The sequence below is a fragment of the Pan troglodytes genome, chromosome 8, assembly GCF_028858775.2.
Source record: "Pan troglodytes isolate AG18354 chromosome 8, NHGRI_mPanTro3-v2.0_pri, whole genome shotgun sequence".
NCBI classification, from domain to species: domain Eukaryota; kingdom Metazoa; phylum Chordata; class Mammalia; order Primates; family Hominidae; genus Pan; species Pan troglodytes.
The window spans coordinates 60,622,212-60,640,299 of record NC_072406.2 but is presented as its reverse complement, the minus strand read 5'-3'; the positions used below and the strand labels follow the sequence as shown (position 1 = coordinate 60,640,299).

Sequence of the window (18,088 nt, the reverse complement as noted above, 5' to 3'; positions counted from 1 at the left end):
TATATTAGACAGAAGTGAGCACTTAAACTTTTTAAAATTTATTTAAACATAATAAACCTCCACTGCATGATTAACTAGAATTTTGATGGAAAACGACAATTTAAAAAAAAGGAAAACCTGGTGAAAAGAGTGCCATTGTGTGAGAAAACATTTTAAATGATCCATTTTCAAGGCATGCTAAATCTAAGTACTGGCAGTCAACCTGCAGATGTGACAAACCACACAGCTCATGCACCTAGAAAGTCACAAGTGATCAGAATGTAGAGGAGGGGTCAGCCCATGAAAGGGAAGAAAGTTTTGCTATCGCAAAATCGAAACTTAAGTGAGGAAGGGGACTGGGGTATAACCTTATAAGGGGGATAATGAAACTTAGGCAACGTCTGGGAAGATTGTAACCCCATAGTACTCGACCAGTGAGGAAATGGGGGAGAGACTTGCGTGCTAGGAGATAAATTACCTGCTGTAACTGCTGTGGGTGTGTGTGCCTACCAGACACCTAGATCTTGCAAGACTGCCACTAAAAGTCTTACTTCCGCTGTTCTTCACGTCTCCGAGTCCATTATTTGGGTTTGGACGGGTGAATGTTTCCCTTACAAACTTGGGGGCCCGTCTGGGATCTTTATGCCTGCGTAGAGTCAGACTCCGGCCGAAAAGGGAGATGCATCTCACCCGATTTAGGTGGCCCGCTCTGTCTGAGTGTCCCAGCTCCTTGCAAAGGCCATAGACAAACCTGAGACTGTTATTCAGGAGGCAGTGGAGGTGACATACGGAGAAAAGCAGGCACTGCAGCAACCAGGAAACCTCATGCACAAGCCAAGGTAGGAAAATTGGACTCTAAGTACTGCCTTGGTGGTTGGGCATTTTTGGAGGTCGAGTGTGTGTGACTGAGACATATCCCAGATACAAGGCAAGTGCAGAGTCCCAATCTGCAGTTCCGTTCTGCGAGGGAAACGGCCAGAGACAGACAAAGCGATTCTCGGGGTGTGCAAGAAATCTCCAGTTGGGGAGTTGAGTACACAGGGAAAAGCTCAGACACAGAGACTGACTGAAAATGAGAAACAGAAATTCTAGGCTTAGGGGACAAAGGAAAGAGGGAGCCAAAGAGACTCCATCTGACATTCCTCTGGATAGCCCCTTGGGTTTACTCTCCGCTCTCCTTCACTAATGAGGTGTCCTAAACACAGGGCTTCTGTGGAGCCGTCCTGCAGCTCTGACATCTATGAGTCAGCAGCCGGGAAAGGTGCAGGCCCCAGCAAAGAGGAGCAGAGGCGCCCGGAACATGCTGTCCACCAATGCCAGCCCCAAGTGGGGCCAGCTCAGCGGGTGGTGGGTGGAGCCATCCAGCAACTCTGAGATCCAGGAGGTGGAGATGGCAGAAGCGCCAGGCTCCACTGCTTTGGAGCCTGCACAACCAGATTTGGGAGCTGTGACTTGCAGCAAATTGGCGACCAGAAGATGCCCAAAGGTAGGGAGGCCACAGATACTGTTTGGCCTTAGGATTTCCTCTGGCCGTTGCTGACCCAACGTTCCCCCGAAGAGGCATCCACAGCCTGGGGCTCCCCTTTCCTGCCCCTAGTTAGCTTTCCTAGGCCCAGGCCCCAAACAGGAGGACTGGCTCTGCCCCGTGTCCCCACTCCTTCTTCTTTCCCTGTTGCATCCGGCCGGTCAAGTTATTAGAAGAGGAACCTGATCACTTGCAGTGGTCCTCAGAAGAAATTCAGGCAGTGAAAGAGCTAAACCAGGCCCTCATTACAGCCCTGGCCCTCCCATCTTTAGAGAACCCATTCCACCTGTTTCTAACAGTAGACCAGGGCATGGCCCTTGGGGTGCTCACTCAAATATGGGGTGGGAAAAGGCAACCTGCTGCTTTTGTCTCCAAGCTTCTCAATCCTGTCTCTCAAGGGTAGCCCAAATGTGTGCAAACAATAGCTGCCACAGACCTGCTGGTAGAGGAGACTAGAAAGCTAACCTTTGGTGGGGCCCTAATAGTAAGCACCCCACACCTAGTCAGGAATATATTAAATCAAAAAGCTGGAAGATGGTTAACTGATTCTCGGATTCTAAAATATGAGGCTGTATTACTAGAAAAAGATGACTTGGTCGTAACAACAAATACTTGCCTGAATCCAGACAGTTTTCTAGGGAAAGGAGAGGAGAACAAAGAGACATCAGATCATAACTGCTTAGATATCACAGAATACCAAACCAAAGTTAGACCAGACCTTAGGGAAGCTCTACTACATGATGAGATAAGGCTGTTTGTGGATGGGCTGTTTCCAGTGATAGATGGCAAGGGACATAACGGTGATGGTGTCATTGATGGAAATAAACACTCCTTATGTGAGAAAGGAAGATTACCTAATTGCTGGTTAGCCCAAACCTGTGAATTATATGCTCTTAACCAGGCCCTAAGGCTCCCTGAAGGCCAAAAAGGCACTATATACACTGATTTTAAGTATGCCTATGGGGTGGTACACACTTTTGGAAAAATCTGGACAGAGTGGGGCCTAATAAATAGCAGGAGAAAATAATTGGTACATTTGGAACTGGCCAAATAGGTTTTAGAAAGCCTCTTGCTTCCAGCAGAGGCAGCCATAGTTCATGTAAATGGTTTTCAGAAAGGGAACACTATAGAAGCTGTAGGAAACAGGTTTGCAGCTGAAGCTGCTAAGCAAGCCTCCCTGGAGGAAGAAATTAGACTATTTAGCCTGATCCCAGACATCCCTAAGGTAGTATTAAGGCCCCAGTTTATCAGAGAGGAGAAGGAAGAATTAGACAGGATAGGGGTCACTCAAACTGAAGATGAGATGGATACTTCCCGATGGAAGAAAAATAAGTAAACCCCTGATGAGAGAGCTAACGTCTATATTACACAAAAGGAGTCATTGGGGATCCCCGACTCTGCATGATGCAACAGGGTATGGGTGTACAGGGATTTATACCCCTGCTAAACAAGTATGTGGAAGTTGTGTAACTTGTCAAAGGATAAACAAAAAGGTGATCAGAAAACAGGCCACAGGAGGAAGACCTCCCAGACTAAGACCATTTCAAAGCATTCAAGTAGATTTCACAGAAATGCCCAAAGGAGGAAGACTGATGTATTTACTGGTGATTGTAGGTCACCTTTCCAGCTGGGTGGAAGCCTTTCCCCTTCCAACAGCCACTGCCAGTAATGTGGTCAAAATAACATTAGAACAGACTGTACCTAGATTTGACCTGGTAGAAAATATTGATTCAAACAATGGGAGCCACTTTATCTCAAGGGTGTTAAGGGGAATTATGGAAGGTTTACAAATTAGATGAGATTATCATACCCCTTGGCATCCCCCTTCCTCTGGAAAGGTAGAAAGAATGAATCAAACTCTCAAAAAGCATAATCACCAAACTAATCTAGAAACTAAAATACCCTGGACCAAATGTCTCCCAATAGTACTCCTTAGGATTATGACAGCCCCAAGAAAATACTTGGGATTATCCCCCTATGAGTTATTATAGGGGCTCCCATATTTGGGCAGAGCTACAGATCCTCCCTACTATGGAAACCATGGATCAATGCTTAAGAAATTATATACTGGCCATATCCTCCACCCTGTCATCCCTTAGGTTAAGAGGACTTCTGACTCAAATGCCACCTCTTGAGTTCACGGTTCACCACTTCCAGCCTGGCAACTTGGTGCTGATTAAGATTTGGAAAGAAGACAAGCTCCACCCAAGCTGGGAAGGTCCCCACTAAGACAGCTGTGCAAACAGCTGAACAGGGGTGGACTCACTATCCTTGAGTCAAGGGATTGGTAAAAGAGACCCTGGAAGGGAGGGGAAAAGACTAGCGGAAAGTGCACTGAGGAACCCTTAAAGTTAACTCTGAGAAAAATCTAAAAAGAAAACATGGGTTGGCCCCATTTCTCGAAGTTAATATGGCTGGGATGGGCTACTATACAAAAAGCAGAAAGTCAAAATGGAAACTGGCAGGGGACTCCTCCCTATCCAATGAGGTTGGTAATTAGTGTAACCAAGACAGTAGCATCCCAGACTGTAAGATTTGATGCCTGCCAGGTCTTACCTTGTGGGAATTTGGAAAATCAGGGATAGCTCTTGCAGGCAGATAAGTATCTTTGCCCTGAACCAGATACAGGTTACAGTAGAGCATCACCCTGCCCCACCCAGCTGGGATGATGTATGGTGGACTACCCATTTTCAGGGTTGGACAGTAAACGGGGTGGGTAACTCTAAGCTGGAGACCCTTGAAGAATAAACTACATCTGTCCAAGGGCTCCCTGCCAAATAACTGCCACAATTTAGAATGCAATCCTATACTCATTACCATTGACAATCCATCCATTCTAGACCGAGAAAGAAATCTAAGTACTGGCAGTCAGCCTGCGGATGTGACAAATCGCATGGCTCATGCACCTATAAAGTCATGATAAGTGATCAGAATGTAGAGGAGGGGTCAGCCCATAAAAGGGAAGAAAGTTTTGCTATTGGGAAATTGAAAGTTAAGTGGGGAAGGGGACTGGAGTATAACCTTTTAAGGGGGATAATGAAACTTAGGCAACGTCCGGGAAGACTGTAACCCCATAGTACTCGACCAGTGAGGAACTGGGGAAGGGACCTGCGTGCTAGGAGATAAATTACCTGCTGTACCTGCCCCGGGTGTGCCTGCCTACCAGACACCTGATCTTGCAAGACTGCCATTGAAAGTCTCACTTCCGCTGTTCTTTATGTCTCTGAGTCCATTCATTGGGTTTGGACGGGTGAATGCGTTTCTCACACATTGTTTTACATTTCTGCAAATCCCTTTATGGTCTGGCTTAATTTCAGACAGCTGGGTTCTCTCATTTGCTTCTATACAGTCTGTTGCCACATCACAGGGCAAGTCACATGGCCTCAGAAAAACTCTTGAGAACAGACATGAAAAAGGCAAATAACACTTCTAGTATTATATGAAAACATTCTTGACTTCAGAGAACCCCTGAAACATCTTCCTATTAAGTTAAAGTTTAAAACTCCTTCCTGTTAAATAAAGAGATGGTAGTCTTAGCATACTTATACAAAAAAAGCAATGCTGCAAATCTCTTATTTTATAAAAATTATTTCTCTATTAAGAATACATTTCTTTTAAAAAAAATCTATTTCCTAGACTTAAATAAAAGCAGTTATCAGTACTCTAGTCCTCAATTAACGTAAGCTAATATGATTTTTGTATCCTTACAAATTATACATGTGTGTACCCATGTATATAAATCTCTCTCACATGTGCACAAAATACATAAAAAGAAGTACACCAAAATATTACTAGCTATAGGTACTTTTAATCTTTACCTTTTTCCTAAATATTCTATATTTGCCGTTAGTTTAAAAAAAATTTTTTTAAATGCTTCCTGTTGCTCTCTTCCTCTCATCAGCAGTAGTTAATATTATTTTCAAAAAGAGTATGCCCTGACCTTGGGGAACCAAAGTTTTACTTAATTACAATTATGAAGAAGCAGAGCAAGGATAAAAATAAACCAGTAAATAGGATGCAATGGACCCTATGTTAACACATCAAAGAACTGGAATTTAGAATTGTGATCTAAGAATCTAGGATTTCCAGTAACATATGTTCTTCCCATAAAATAATGATTCTTCCTCTGTAGTTCCAGCAGTAACTATGTACACCAATAAAACAGTTACACACATTTAGCTCTCTGTGCCTTATGAAGTGTTTTCACTTATTCTTTGATCTTGTATCATCACTGACTACACTACTTTAAAATTCATACTCTAAATGAATTTAATTTTTTTTTTTTAAAAAAGGAGGCCTCATCTTTTTACACATTATCACTATTCAAGATAACGTCTCATGGCCAGAGTTGCAGCAAAGGGCCAACTAGCTCAAAGCAATATACCGCTCTGAATTCTTCCAATTAGGGATCTCAAAACATTATTGCTTAATTAACTGGTGCTCGCAATGCCATACTAAGGCTTATGGTAATAAGAGTGACACCCATTATACTATAATTAATAAGAGAAGAGGAAAGCAAGATGCAGAATCACAAACAACTTTTTCGACTTAACTAGCAGAGGAAAGAGGGGCAGCACAAAGCAGTGGCTAGGAGTTTGGCGTCTGGAGCCGACTGTCTGGAGTCAGACTCTGGCCCTGCCACTCGTGTATGAGCCTGCGCAAGTTACTTAACTTCATCTTGCCTGAGTTTCCCCATCTATGAGGGAGAGAGGAGAATAACCATATCTACCAGCAAGGTTAAAATAATTAAATGAGTTACTATTTGTAAGTGTTGGCACATAATATTTGTTAAAAGTAAAAGAAAAACCCTGAAGCTAAAGTTGGAAACGCTTTACTAAGTAATGAAACAATTGTAGAGATGCAGAAAAATCAAATTAGATAATTCAGAATACCGCATCCTCAATTTCTGAACTTCTTAAAAAGGTGTGGTTTTCAACTATCTCTTAGCAAAAGTACAAACTGGCAAAGTATAAATTACTTTCAGAGATGCCATAGAAGAGTTTGGCTGGATACAGTTAAAGTGTCTTTTTGCTTATATAAATTGAACAGGAAAATGTTCTGTTTTTAAGACAAGTTTTAAGACACATTAAATACTAGCATCAACAGGACACCTCAGTTGCTCTTGTTGACTACCAAAAAAAGGCAAAAGTGCTGATCTCAATGTGTCAAATCTGTTTAAAGTTTAGATGAAAGAAGTGAGCAATCACATAAAATTAAGACTGAAGCCAACTTCCTAAAGAAATGGAGTGTCCCAGGTTAAGGCAAGATAAGTACAGGTTGAAAAACATTTTATCCTGCCAGAAAGCAAGGAAGCATTCAACGATCAACCAGGTCAGATCAAAATGGACACAGCAGCCACCTCAAGAGACTCTCACTGGCCAAATGTGAGACAACTGATCATCAAAAAGAGTAACACCTAAAGTGAGCAGAAGAAAAAAAAGAATTACAGTCAAAATCAGTGAAATTAAAAACAGGAAAATAGAAAGAAAAGAAAAAAAGCTGGCTCATTGAAAATATAAATAAAACTGTTAAACCTCTAGCCAGACTAATCAAGAAGTTCAAGACCACCCTGGCCAACATGGTGAAATCCCCATTTCTACTAAAAAATACAAAAATTAGCTGGGCATGGCGGCATGTACCTGTAATCCCAGCTACTTGGAAGGCTGAGGCAGGAAAATCGCTCGAACCCAGGAGGCTGAGGTTGCAGTGAGCCAAGATCGCACCACTGCATTCCAGCCTGGGTGACAGTGAGACTCTGTCTCAAAAAAAACAAAAGAAGAAAAAGAGAGAAGGCACAAATTACTAATGTAACAAATGGAAGAGGGGTCATCATTACTTATCCCAAGTACATTAAAAGTACAACAAAGGAATACTATGAACAACTCTGTACTCCAAAAATTTAGTAAGATGAAATAAGCCAATATTCTGTGAAAGACACAATCTACCAAAGTTCTCACAAAGAGAAACAGATAACCTGAACAAACCTGTTAACTATTAAAGAAACTATATCAATAATCTGAATAGATCTGTATCTATTACAAAATTGAATCAACACTTATTAACCTTTTAAAACAGAAAACACCAGGCCTGAACAGTTCTACTGGTGAATTATTCCAAACATTTAAGGAAAAAAGTGATACCAATTCTCTACAATATCTTGCAGAAAATAAAAACAGAAGGAACATTTCCTGACTTATTCTAAAAGAGCAGCATTACTCTAATAATAATAAAACAAAGAGATTGTAAGAAAAGAAAGCTACAGACCAGTATCTTTCATGAACACAGGTAACAAAAATCCTCAACAAAATATTAGTAAATTGAATCCAATAATGTAGAAAAGGAATTATTCACCATAACCAGGAGAGATTTATCCCAGGTATGCAAGGCTGGTTCTAAAATCTACTAATGTAACCCTAATCCACCACATCAACAGGCTAATGAAGATAAATCAAATGGTCATATCAATGGATGCAGACAAAGCATCTGACAAAATCTAACACCACTCATGATGAAAATGGTCAGAAAACCAAGAATGGAGAAGAATTTCCTCAATTTGATTTTTTAAAAAAATCTACTCTACTCCCCTCAAAAAACCCTCTACAGTGAACATAGTACTTAATGGTGAAAAACTAGATACTTTCCCCCCAAGAACAAGAATAAGGCAAAAATGTCTCCGCCCATTACTCCTATTCAACATCATACCTAAAGTCCTAAATACTGCAATAAGACAATAAAAGGGAAGAAAAGGCATACAGATGGAGGGGGGAGAAGAAATAAAACTGTTTTTGTTTGCAGATGACATGATTGTCCACTTAGAAATTTCTGAAGAATTGAACAACAAAAAACAAACAAACAAAAAACCCTCCTAGTTGATACAGCTGTTTCCATTGGGTGTGAGTTAACAATTCTCATACTGCTATAAGACCTATGTTGGAATTGAACAACTAAGTAAATAAATGGTGTGTGCTGGGAGGCAGGTTTCCCGCTATTGGAGGAAATTTACTGGTCAGTAAGGGGAGGACCAGGAATGATCCGTATGGTAATAGATTAGAGTTGAAGACATTAAGAATTCATGTTTAGCTTATATAGATACAGATGGTTACAAATATTTATGCACATATAAATACTGATATATAATATTAAATACTTATAAGATATACAGATATTTCTAATATACGAATATATTTACTTGCTCTATCTGCTGAGAGTACCTAAAACACAACATCCCAGTAGCAACAAGTGCACCTAGATCTTTGTTTCTAATACCATTTTCTAATTAAAGGAAACAGTGCTCCTTAGAGAAATGGCTGATCCCAGGACTAGGGTAGAAAACATACAAGATGAGCTGGGAGTATCCTGCAGTGCCAGAAAGTAAGTGCTCAAAAAACACCCACACCGATGGAAGTATGTCACAGGCACAGGAGCTAACTAAAGGGGTTCCCAATGGCCAAATCTGAAACAATGTGTGTAGCAAAATTAAGTATTAATAGTATTGGACTATAACCCAAAGTATAAAATAAGCAACCATGAGTCCATACTGATATAAATGACTGAATAAATTACTAAATGGGAGAAAATAAAAATCTCCTGCACAGAAGGATTCCAAATATTAATAATTTATGTAGATACTCTGCCGTCAAGAAGCAGGACATAACTCCCTAAAGTGTGGGCTGTGCATGGTCACCTTTCCCCAATACTACAGTATGAAAAGGAGGAAAAAAGAGTAACTTTACAATGGAAAAATCAGACAAACGTTACCTCAGCCAGGTGATCAAAGTCAAAATCAAGTCATAAATTATGTTAACAGTACATACCCTTGACAGGATGTGATGAAATGATGCTTTACCTCTGTGATTTTCCTTCTAGAAACCCATAAGGCCAGTCTAAAAATGAGAAAAACATCAAATTCCAATAAAACGGTATCCTACAAAATATTTGAGCAGTCAAGGTAATCACAAAAAGGAATATCTGAGAAACTCACAGCTAAGAAATCCTAAGGAGATATGACAACAAAATGTAATGTGGTATTCCAGATGGGATCTTGCAAAAACAAAAACACTAGCTAAAAACTAAGAAAAGCTGAATAAGCTATGGATTTTAGTTAATAATGTACCAATACTTTTCACTAATTGTAATAAATGTGCCATGCAAACATACGATGTTAATTATAGGAGAAATTGGGTCTGGGGTATATGGAAACTGTAGTATATACTCAATTTTTCTGTAAAACTAAAACTTCTACAAATGAAGACTATTTTAAAAAGAATGACTGAAATGATCATAAAACTTCTGAAAAAAAACAAAAATCCCTGTGATACCGAGAGACTGAAAGTTATGTGCCACTTTTTGAAGATGACTACTCCAAATTGGTTAAATTTTCAAAATTGGTATGTTAAAAAGAGTTGGTATATTGAAGAGAAATAAACATTTATCTCATCTTGTTAGGAAGAACTGTAGTTCAATCCCAGTTGACAAGAGGGAAAGGTCTTCTTAACAGAGGAAAGCTGGTTAATATTAATTGATCAAGAAGGATGATAGGCGGGAGGCCAAGGTGGGCAGATCACTTTAGGTCAGGAGTTCGAGACCAGCCTGGCCAATATGGTGAAACCCCATCTCTACTAAAAATATGAAAATTAGCCAGGCATGGTGGCACGTGCCTGTAGTCCCAGCTACTCGAGAGGCAGAGGTGAGAGAATCGCTTGAACCCAGGAGGTGGAGGTTGCAGTGACCAGAGATTGTGCCACTGCACTCCAGCCTGGGTGACAGAGCAAGACTCCATATCAAAAAAAAAAAAAAAAGGATGATAGGGTTAGAAAAACAAAAAACAAAAACAAAAAAACACCATTTGCAAGCCCAAATGAAATAACTGATTCAAAGCTCACCACGAGACACTCAACACACAGGTAAAAGGCTGCTGGAAAACAGGATATTCAAAGGGAACCAAAATGTCATCTCACTGATCTGCTGATTGTCAAGGGGAAACCCATTGTTATAATGGATAGATCTGGTGAATACCATCTTAACACCAAATGATCACACTTTAGGCAAACCACCTGATGCCTGTGTTATGAGTCAATATAACGTACACAGGAGTAACTAAGCCAAAAAAAACTAAATATAATCCAGTCTTTAGGCTCAATCTTCTACTTTAGGAAATACAGTGGGAATTCAGATAAAAGTTAATTGCTACAAGAAAATCAGACAAATCCAAAATATGGGAAACATTCTATATGACAAATGGCCTGGTCTCTTCAAGAAGCCAATATCATGAGTGTAAAAAAAAAAAATAGAAAACAGGACAACTGTTGTATGTTAAAAGTGACTAAAGCAACAACGATCAAATGTAGTTCATAAACTGATTGAATACTGGTTTGAAAAAACCAGTTACAAGTTGACCTTTTTGGAGGAGAGGGGCAGAATAAGATGGAAGAATAGGACTCTCCAGTGATTGTCCCCTAACAGAAACATCAATTTGAACACTATCCATGCACGAAAACACCTTCACAAGAGCTATGGAAACTAGGTGAGAAATCACAGTACCTGGTTGCCGCACAAACTGACCTTTTGGGGGAATAATTAGCAAAACTTGAATATGAACTAGATATTAAGGGCTTAAGTATGACATATGTAAGAGAATGTGTTTACTTTTAGGAGAGACATAAACGAATATGACAAAAAAGCTAACAACCACAATATCCAAATGAAGTATACAGGTGTTTACCATAATATTCTTTCAATGTGTATGTCTGAACATTCTTCAGTTGGGAGTGATGTGGGAGAATGAAGTCACTTTAAAAAGTGGGTAAGGACGGTGACCAAAATGTTCAGTTGTAAGGAACCAAAAAACAGTAATAGCCGATTCTACTGACAGGTGTAACAAAGAAACACACTGAACTTAAACCAGGTTCCTATGACACATATACTGGAAGATGGAGCCAAAAAAGAGAGGGCATCATTTTACTACACAATTCCTATCCTCAAAAAGTTTAAAATATCAACCAAAACTCTGCTGATAAAACCTTCTGAAATACACCCAGTATCTATCATTTTCTCAAGAGAAGAAGGGGCTATTAAAGATATACCATTTTTCCTCAATTATAATGATTAAGATGCATGGAAAACTTTGTAATTTTGAAATTTAAGAAGTATGGGAATAGCTTAGAGAATCAAAAACAAAAACCCTTTAAGACCTTACATTTATTTTCATACATAAATGAAGATGGCATGCTAAATCAAAATCAGTATCATTTTGTATCTCTCATATTAATAATGGGTTCTATGAAATTAAATTCTTTCTGCAATCCCTTACATACTACTGGCTGCGCAGATTTATACTGCTATAAGACACAACCATAAGTCCAGCCCCAAAGTTGACTCCTTCGATTAATGACTCAGTATCCTAGGGTTTCTCTGCGAAATTTAAAAATTTTATTCAACACGACTAAGTAGATACTTCTCAAAGCCACTCCCACAATACCTAGATTCTACAGCCTTTTAATTATGACAATATCATTACAACAAATATGTCAGCGCCTTTGATACATGACTGCCCTTTTACACTCCTAATAGACATGAAAATGTTACCCTATACCTTTACCTTTCCCAAACTTTGCAAAAATATCTAGTTTTCTCTGCCATTTCCCCTCCCATTTCTATTCCTAAGGCTATTTCCCCCTTTTCTAATAATTTCTATAATCTGTAGAAACTGGTACCCAAAATCTTACCCTCAGGAAAAACTGAAACCACATATACTACAATTTCAAACAGAGAATCTTATGACATAAACCTTGATCAACCTAACAAATCACTTTCCTTAAAATGGTGAACTAGATAATTCAAACCAATTATCGTACTGGGAGCAACTAGAAAAACTGGACACCTGCCCAAGTCCCCAGAAAAAATGTTTTAAAAATCAAAACCAAAAAACCTGTTTGAGGGCATCAGAGTGCCAAGGTAGTGAAAAAGCATGAAGACCAAGATCTGGGAGAGTAAGGAAAAGCTCATAAGGGAGTCTGGCATCCGGGGCCATTTCTCCCCCTGAAGGGATCTGCCAATTCCAAAGAGGTGGCTGAGAAGCTGAGCTTGAACTTGCAATAGATTTACATGACTAGAGAGGATTAAATATTGGAGTTAAGGGCCCAAGAAAGTGTGGGGGTGGGGGCATGTGGGGCTGATAACACCCCTGGCTTTATGCTAAAACTCCAAGGGGTCATACCTAGAAGTAAATAAAACATAAAATAGACCAGCCTTCGTAGACTCCGGAACCCAGTTTTGAAACATCATAGTCTCTGACTGGATTAAGATGATTCGGGATTGCTAGTGCCACTAGCTTGCCTCCTGCCAAAGTCAACAAAAATCCTCTCTAGAAGGAGATAGCATCATTCCCAAACCTTAAATTATCTATATAATTTTCCTTATATAATGTCTTAAGTTATCCGACACAGACATGCTTAATATATTCAAAAAAGTTTTTTTTTTTTAATCATGAAAGACTGGCACAGTACAAAACCCTGCTAACTTCAAAATTTCAAATACTTCACTCCATAATCGTTACATTCATCTCTGATGAATTCTTTAGGAATTCCCATAGCTGTTCTATGCCCTCCTTACTGCCCTTCAGTCCACATGCACTTGAAAACTTTACTAAAGTAAGAAAAATCAGTCATCCAATCTAAAAGGAATTCATACACTCACAGACAGACCCTCTAACCTGTCTTCTCTGTATATTACCTGAGAGGGAACATACTCCACTAAGTTGCCACAAGCAAGTGAACTCTAATGGGGAGACACCATAGGTTTTCCAACATTTTCCAACATAACCCATTACACACACACCTCTGTGTGTATCTATATATAAATATACTCACACATCTATGTGAAACACAACTTTCAAAAAATTCTGAACTACAGTAATCAACACACTGTGGGAACCTAAGAATAGACACATAGATCAATGGAATAGAATTCAGAGTCCAGAAATAAATCTGCCTTTTTTTCAAGAATGCCCAAGACAATTTGGTAGAAAGAACAGTATTTTCAACAAATGGAGCTAGGACAACTGCATGTCTATATGCAAAAGAATTACCTCACATGCCTTCCTTATACCATACACCATAAAATTAACTCAAAATGGATCACAGACCTAAATGTAAGAGCTAAAACTATAAAACTCAGAAGAAAATGCAGAAGTTGTCTTCACGACCTTGAGTTAAGCATTGGCTTCTTATAAAAGATTCCAAAAGCACAAGGGAAAAACAAATACATTGGATTTCTTCACTGAAATTAAAACTTTTTGTGCTACAAATGATGCCATCAAGAAAGTAAAAAGACTACCTCCGAAACAGGAGAAAATATTTATAAACCACACATCTGTTAAGCAACTTGTATCTATAATATATAAAGAACTCTTTGGCCAGGCGAGGAAGCTCATGTTTGTAATCCCAGCACTTTTGGAGGCCAAGGTGGGAGGATCACTTGAGCCCAGGAGTTACAGCACCTAGGCGGCATAGTGAGACCCCATCTCTACAAAAAATTTTAAAAATTAGCAGGGCACACCTGTGGTCCTAGCTACTTGTGAGGCTGGGGAGGGAGGATCATTTGTGTACAAGAGTTTGAGGTTGCAGTGAGCCCAGGTTGCATCACTGCACTCCAGGATGGGTGACAGAGCAAGAACCCCATCTCTTAAAAAAAAAAAAAAAACTCTTACAACGTAATAAAAAGATAAATAACTCAATTTTTAAAATAGGCAAAGAATCTGAAATATTTCTCCAGAAGATATAAAAGTGGCCAAGAAGCACATGAAACGATGTTCAATATCATTAGCTATCAGGGAAGTGCAATTTAAAATCACAATGGGATATCACTTCACACTCATCAGGATGGCTATTTTCAAGACAGACAATAACAAGCTTGAATAGGATGTGGAGAATTTGGAATCTTCACACCTTGCTGGTGGAAATGTAGAATGGTGCAGCCACTTTGAAAAACAGTTTGGCAGTTCTTCAAAATAATAAGCATAGAGTTACCCATATGACCCAGCAATTCCACTCTTGGATACATACCCAAGAGAAATGAAAACATACAACACAAAAAAACTTGTGTACAAATGTTCATATTCATAACTTGTGTACTATATTACTTACTATAGCCAAAAAGTGGAAACAATCCAAATGCCCATCAAATGAAGTGTAGGTAAATAAAATGTGGCATATCGTACAACCAAATAATATTTGACCATAAAAAGAAATGAAGGTCAGGCACTGTGGTTCATGCCTCTAATCTCAGCAGCACTTTGGGAGCTCAAGGTGGGAGGATAACTTGAGCCCAGGAGTTCAAGACCAGCCTGGGAAACATAGGGAGAGCCTGCCTCTACAAAAAATTTAAAATTAGCCAGGTGTGGTGGCATGTGCCTGTGGTCCCAGCTACTCAAGAGGCTGAGGCAGGAGGATTGCTTCAGCCCAGGAGTTTGAGGCTGTAGTGAGCCACGATCATGGTACTGCACTCCAGCCTGGGTAACAGGGTGACAGAGCAAGACCTGATCTAATTAAAAAAAAAAAAAAAAAAAAAAAAAGGCCGAGCAGTGGCTCACACCTGAAATCCCAGCACTTGGGAGGCCGAGGTGGGGGATCACCTGAGGTCAGGAGTTCAACACCAGCCTGACCAACATGGAGAAACCCTATCTCTACCAAAAATACAAAATAAGCTGGCTGTGGTGGCATGCGCCTGTAATCCCAACTACTAGGGAGGCTGAGGTAGGAGAATCACTTGAACCAGGAAGGCAGAGGTTGCAGTGAGCCAAGATCACGCCATTGCACTCCAGCCTGGGCAACAAGGGTGAAACTCTGTCTCAAAAAAAAAAAGAAAAGAAAAAAAAACAAAAACGAAGTACTGATACATGATACATGAACCTTAAAAACATCATGCTAAGTGAAATAAGCCAGTCACAAAAGATCGCACAGTGTATGATTCCACTTATATGAGATATCCAGAATGCGCTGGGTGCAGTGGCTCACACCTGTAATCCCAGCACTTTTGGAGGCTGAAGTGGGCAGATCACTTGAGGTAAGGAGTTCAAGACCAGCCTGGTCAACATGGTGAAACCCTGTTTCTACTAAAACTACAAAAAAATTAGCCAGGCCTAGTGGCAGGCACCTGTAATCGCAGCTACTCGGGAGGCTGAGGCAGGAGAATTGCTTGAACCCAGGAGGTGGAGGCTGTAGAGAGCCGGGATCACGCCACTGCACTCCAGCCTGGGCAACAGAGCAAGACGTCATCTCAAAAAAATAAAAAAGAGATAGCCAGAATGAACAAAACTATAGAGAAGAAAGTGGGTAAGTGGCTGTTTAGGGCCAGGGAGAGGAGGGGGTGTGTGTGAAGAAATGGGGAGTGACTGCTAGTGAGTATGAGGTTACTTTCTGGGGTGACAAACATGTTCTAAAGTTAGGTTGTGATGATGGCTCCATTATTCCAGGAATATACTAAAAAAGCTTTGAGCTGTATATTTCAAATAGATAACCATAATGGTATGTGAATTATATCTCAATAAAACCGTTAAAAAATGCTTAGTCCCTTATTACACATGACACACTATGGTATTTTCTATTTCATTTCTTTTAACAACATAACAGAAATTGTGATCTCCCAAAATTCTATAACCTACTAATGGGTCATGAGTAACAATCTGAAAGCACTGCCACAGAGTCCTACAACACTAAAAGTGATAACCACCATCTCCTGTATCAGGACTAATCCTCTCATACCTCACATCCCTGCTTATGGTCACCAGAAAAAATCCAGCTCTCCCTGGTTATCTATTATTCCCTGAATTCTCACTGCCACACTGCTGTGTACGTCCTCCATTTGACTCAATTCTTCATCATCCTAATTCCTTTACTTGGCCTTCTGAAATTCCCAATTTGTGACAAGCAAACTTAGCCTGTTACACTACCTTTAACCTTTCTTGTTATCGTCTATCCTCCCTCCAATTCTTCCTTATTCATTGAGGATATTACAACTGGTTTACAGTACGTACCCTTACTCCTCTCACTAGTTGCTGATTTCACCATGCATGCAGACTGACCCTTTTTTAATACCTCAGACTCTTTAACTCATTGGCCTCCTCACGTTCAGGACTTGTCTCTGAATTCCACCTCGGAAGCCCACACCCAAAGTTAACCTGAGCATTATTAATGTCAATAATTATCATACTTGTGAAATCTCTCTTTCAGGTATTCCACTCTGACCATGGCATTCAATCTTTCAAGTTAACTTACTCAAACCCTGTGGCCAGTTACACACTCAACCACCACCCCACAATAAGCATTCTAGTTAAAAGGTCCTTATTTCCCTTGTCCCCCTTTCCTTCTTTTGAACTGATCTGGTGTGATGGTTAGTTTTAAGTGTCAATTTGGCTAGTCTGTAGTACCCAGTTATTCAAACACTAATGTAGTTGCTGTGAAGGTATTCTGTAGATGTGATTAATATCTACAAACAGTCAAGTTTAAGTACAGGAGCTTATCCTTGATACCGTGGGTAGGCCTCATCCAATCACTTGATAAGGCTTTAATAGCAAAAACAAGTTTCCCTGAGAAAAACAAAATTCTGCCTCAAGGCTGCAGTATTAACTCCTGACCAAGAATTTCCTGCCTGCCCTACAGATTTCAGACTTGCCAGCCCTCACAAAAACAAATGCCTTAAAATCTCAGTCTATCTACCTATAACTCCGATTTGCTGTTTCTCTGGAGAACTCTAATACACCTGGCAAAATCTCACCCTGGGTAAATTCAACTACCTGCCTTAATCTGTGCCTGTAACTAATCAGCTAAATAATGCTGGGGGGAGGGGGGTCACAAAACCAGGCTGACTAATATCACTTTAAAGTCAAGATTTTAAACCTTAAATGAACAATCAATACTTCTTGGCAAACTGCTTCAAACTCCCCAAACTCCCATCCCTTTCTGCCCGTATGAATCTCATGCTTCATTGAGCAAACAGAAACCACAAGAGAAGATGAAAGCCAGGAGAATAGGCCTTCACCTTCCAACTTCCAAACTTCCTCGCAAGGGCACACAACTTTTCTGCATTTCCTCCTGTTAGATGGAAAAGATCTCTCCTCTACTGAGGGCCAAACTCTCTACCTGTACTCTGCATCCCCTTTCCTACATACAGCAATGCCATTTTCACTCATTTTCTGAGCCTCACAATTTCCTTTATCCACCAACCCATTTCTTTGTTCACTTCAGAGCTAATCTTAAAAGAGTGGTCTGCACCCACTGTGTCAGCACTTGCTCATTTCTCACTCTTTTTCAAAGTGTTTCATTCAGGGGCTGGGTGTGGTGGCTCACACCTATAATCCCAGCACTTTGGGAGGTGGAGGTGGTAAGATCACATGAGGCCAGGAGTTTCAGACCAGCCTAGGCAACACAGTGAGACCCCATCTTTACAAAAAACTTAAAAATTCGCCAGCCGAGTCCCAGCTACTACTCGGGAGGCTGGAGGCTGAGACAGGAAGATTCACTTGAACCCAGGAGTTTAAGGCTGCAGTGAGCTATGATCACACCACTGCACTCCAGCCTGGGCAACAGA

At 40.2% G+C, this 18,088-nt stretch overlaps 1 protein-coding gene across 27 annotated transcripts in view; it reads right to left on the bottom strand.

Annotated features, from left to right (window-relative positions):
• The window catches only part of MAPK8 (mitogen-activated protein kinase 8), a 127,986-nt gene that overhangs the window by 99,315 nt on the left and 10,583 nt on the right, over positions 1-18,088 (bottom strand). For 16 of the 27 annotated variants that reach the window (XM_054659545.2, XM_016918232.4, XM_016918226.4 and 13 more), the window contains one exon: positions 9,319-9,387. The exons of the other annotated variants lie outside the window; for them this stretch is intronic. The gene's annotated coding sequence lies outside the window, so the exon portion shown is untranslated. The remainder of the gene's footprint in view (positions 1-9,318; positions 9,388-18,088) is intronic. 27 annotated transcript variants of the gene reach the window in all.